The following is a 4,017-nucleotide window of genomic DNA, read 5'->3' on the forward strand; positions in this document are numbered from 1 at the left end:
ATTCCAACTGCTTATTTGTGAGGAGATACCATACTATCACAGCAAACTAGAGAAGTATATAGATTTTTATGTTTGAAAGATAAGAAAAACTTTTAAAGTTAATTGTCTTTGGTGCTTAGATATTACTAACAAATGGTAGTAAAAGCTTCCATCTTCTCCTTATTCCAAGAATGCACTTATCCACTATTATTACCAACAAAGATTTATGGACAACACCATCTATATCATTAATTTGGATGTCAATCAATTATAGCTTCCAACAAAGTCATCCATATCATATCTATATTTAAAAGAGAATAAAAAATAATAATATGGAAGATAAATACAAATAGAATAAAAAAAATGAAATGATAGAATAAAGATTGTATATACTTTGAAACAGGACCAGACTATGTTAAAAATCCAAGATCCTTCTAATCCACAGCAACATAAAGCCTCATCACAAAATAGGACAAAATAGACTAGAATAAAACTAAATAGAGCTAAACAAAATAGTACATGAAAGACAAAATTGAGCAAACAGAAACAGAATAAAAGAAAACTAAACAAAAAGATGTAAAACAAAATTTTACTAAAAGAAAGGATCCATAGCTATATCTAATCATATATCCCAAAAGGTCCTAGCTAGTCCTATTTATACCTTGATCTATTACAATGGACTTTTTAGAATGTTCCTAGGTGGTAGATCCTACCTAAATAACTACCCTAAGCTTTCTTCTAAAAGGTTCTATAGTAGGCCCTACTTAAATAACCGTCCTAAATTCTTTCTAAAATATTCCATGATGGATTCTATCTGATCCATTAACCTAACTCCAATTCTAAAAACTTCCATGGTTCTAACTATCTATACAATTATCTTATCTACACCTTGTTAGAAATAATCCTCATCCACTAATGTAGAACATCTTTGTTTTGCTCCCAATGGTATCTTCAAGTTCTCTCTTGGCAATAGGTGAGGTTTTGTGGAGGTTCCCACATTATATCGTGAATGGGATAACCTTTCCAAAGGACTTTGTATTCAAGTTGTCGAAGTCTATTGCCACGACAAAGATAGCAATGCTCCAAAATGTTGTCCACTTCATATTCTTGTTGGTCATCAACTACAACTGGTGGTGGTCGTTGGTATCAATCTGAAAAGTACTTTGGTTTGGTATAAAATTGCTTTAATTGCAAAACATGGAAGATTAGATGGACTCGAATATGTGGCGGAAGCTAGAGACAATATATGACATTAGAAATTATTGCAAAAATGCAAAAAAGACCAAGCCACCAAGGTACTAGTTTACAGATTTGGATTGATGTAGCAAGTGGCAAGTTGGCTTTAGACAGTAACACCTGATTATCTTTTCGAAAGGTCTTGTATTGCCAATGATTATTTACATACTACTTCTATTGATTCTATGCAGTAAGGAAGCGTTTTCATATTTCTTGCAAGGCCATTGTGAGCCATTACATAAATTCTTCCATTCATAGATTGTTGGTATCGATGGGACAATAGAAAGTTATTGATATAATTGGATGTTGGCCAATATTAAAGAAAAATAGTGAATTATTTGTACTTACTTGAATACTATCATTGTAAGCAAATTCTAAAGACGTCAAGTATTTATCCCAATCGTTATGATGAACTACTACAAATGCTCGCAGCATATCTTCCAAGGTCTAATTTATATGCTTTATTTGTCTATCTGTTTGGAGATAGAAGGCTATAGACATGACAAGTCATATACCAAGTAGCTTGAATATAGCTTTCTAAAAACTTCTCGTGAATCATGGATCTCAATTTGAAATGATAATATAATATAATCCAAGATGATGAAAGATGATATCAAAGAAGACTTATGTAAGCATTGAAACATTAATATTTGAATATACTACGGCCAAATAAAGTTGCTTTGAGAGTCAATCCACAAAGATAAAAATTGCGGTATGATTATAAAGTGTCAGCAGCAAACACATAATGAGATCCATAGTCACTTGCTCTCAACATGGTATAGATAACGGAATTGGCTACAATAATCCAAGAAACGTAACGTTGCATGCTTTATTACATTGACATGACATGCAAGAATGTATAAAGGCTCAAACATCATGATCCAAGCTTGTCAAAAATCATATCCTTGAGATCTATTCTAAAATCTTTTCTTGTCTTTGATGTCCAAATATTGGGATATTATGTCCCTCTTGAAGTATACATATTTGAAGCTTAGTATTGTTAGATATATGAATTTGCTTCTTGAAATAGAACAAGCCATTACTAAAAGTGTAATCCTGATATTATATATTTTCCACCTTCAATCAATCGCTAACCATCTTGAAATAAGCATCCCAATGCATACCTTCCTTCTATTCTGCCTCTTTGATTAGATCTCAAATATTACTACTAATAGTAGCAATTTTTTTCTTATATCTTAATTTGACCTTCAAGTCTGGTCTCCACAATAAGAAGTTTAGCATAATATATTGTTGCATGTACTTCTACTTAAGCTAGATATCAAAAAGCTACAACTATTCTTTTCAATAATGATACTACAATTTCATATTTTTCAGATGCAAATCATATAGCAAGAGTCAATGGTCAATCCAAACAACGATTGGCTTCCCTATTAGATAATACTGCTATACCTTTGTGGCATGTATAATCGCTAATTGCTTTCAATGACCTGCAAAGTAATAGCACTCTATCCTTCTGAGTTTGCATGATTCATACATCATAGATTGAAAGCTCCTATCAAAGTCTTGTTGAAGAACTCCAATAGCAAATTCAAAAGCATCAATGTCAAGCATATAAAAAAGATTAGGATCATACGGTTATAACATTGGAGCAATAATGAGTGCTTCTTTCAACTTATTAAAGGCATTTTGCTTCTCCAATTTCTATTCAAATGGAGTACCTTTTTCCAATAAATTTGTCAATGAAACAATAGTGTGAGCCAATCGCTAAATAAAATAGTGACAGTATCTAGCAAGGCCTAAAAATGACTGAACTTCAAAAGCATCTTTGAGGATTGGTCAATCCTCCACTTCTTTTACCTTATCTTGCTCTATATGTTGTTGTGTTGTGGTTCGGCTACTATATGAAAATAATTTAATTATGTACTTAATATATAATTTATTAAGTAACATGGTGAGAGCCATGTTAGTAGATTTTAGTTGGTTTTAGAATATAATTTGATTATTACTTTGAAAAGAGGTTGTTTAAAAAGATTACTATAGAATTTGTATAACTTTAATTTCCTTTTGATAGTGGCTTTTAAGATTGGTTTTGGTTGATAGTAACTTCTAAATATTTAGAGTCAGCTTTGTTAGACATTGGTGACATTTGAAAACTTATTTTGGTTCTTTTATTTGGTGTTTAGAGTATACATTATGTAAATCTTATAAGAAAAAGGATTGAAGAAGGATTTTGGTAGCAAAGGGAGTAATTAGGGCACCAATATAGATGAATGGAGATGAAAAATAAAAATCTCCATTCCTATTAGTCAAAAATCATGACCAATGGGCTTTGAGGAGGCTGCCCGAGGCCATATTAGGGATTAGGGTTAGTTTCTCGAGGCATTCGAACTTTGAAGGCTAGGGTCAGAAGGTTTAGGTTTTTGGTTAAGGTTTTGGTGTAAGTTTTGTGTCATTTGGGGTTTTTATGAAGAAGTTAAGGTGTTAGTTTTGGACCTATTGTCACTCTTTTGGGCATAACGCATGCATACGGATGGCAATTGAGGATCGGTGACTGCAACTGGAGAGAGCACTTTTGCGGCTATACTTTTTGAATACTGCTTATTGGATTCTAAGTTGGGGTGAAGGAGTTATTAGATTTTGAAGTCAGCACATGCAATCTAAGGGTAGTAAGTAAACCGATTTACTAGTGTTTGTCTCTTGAGCTATATCTTGAGCAATTTGATAAGGTTTTGGCTCAAAATTTCAAAGAATGTGTAATTTTATGTTAATAAACTTTTTGCATAAGTTTTATGACATTTGGAGTTCGGATTTTTGAAATATAAGGAAAATAGTTTTTCAGGT

Source organism: Physcomitrium patens, chromosome 9 (genome assembly GCF_059467195.1).
Source record: "Physcomitrium patens ecotype Gransden chromosome 9, ASM5946719v1, whole genome shotgun sequence".
NCBI classification, from domain to species: domain Eukaryota; kingdom Viridiplantae; phylum Streptophyta; class Bryopsida; order Funariales; family Funariaceae; genus Physcomitrium; species Physcomitrium patens.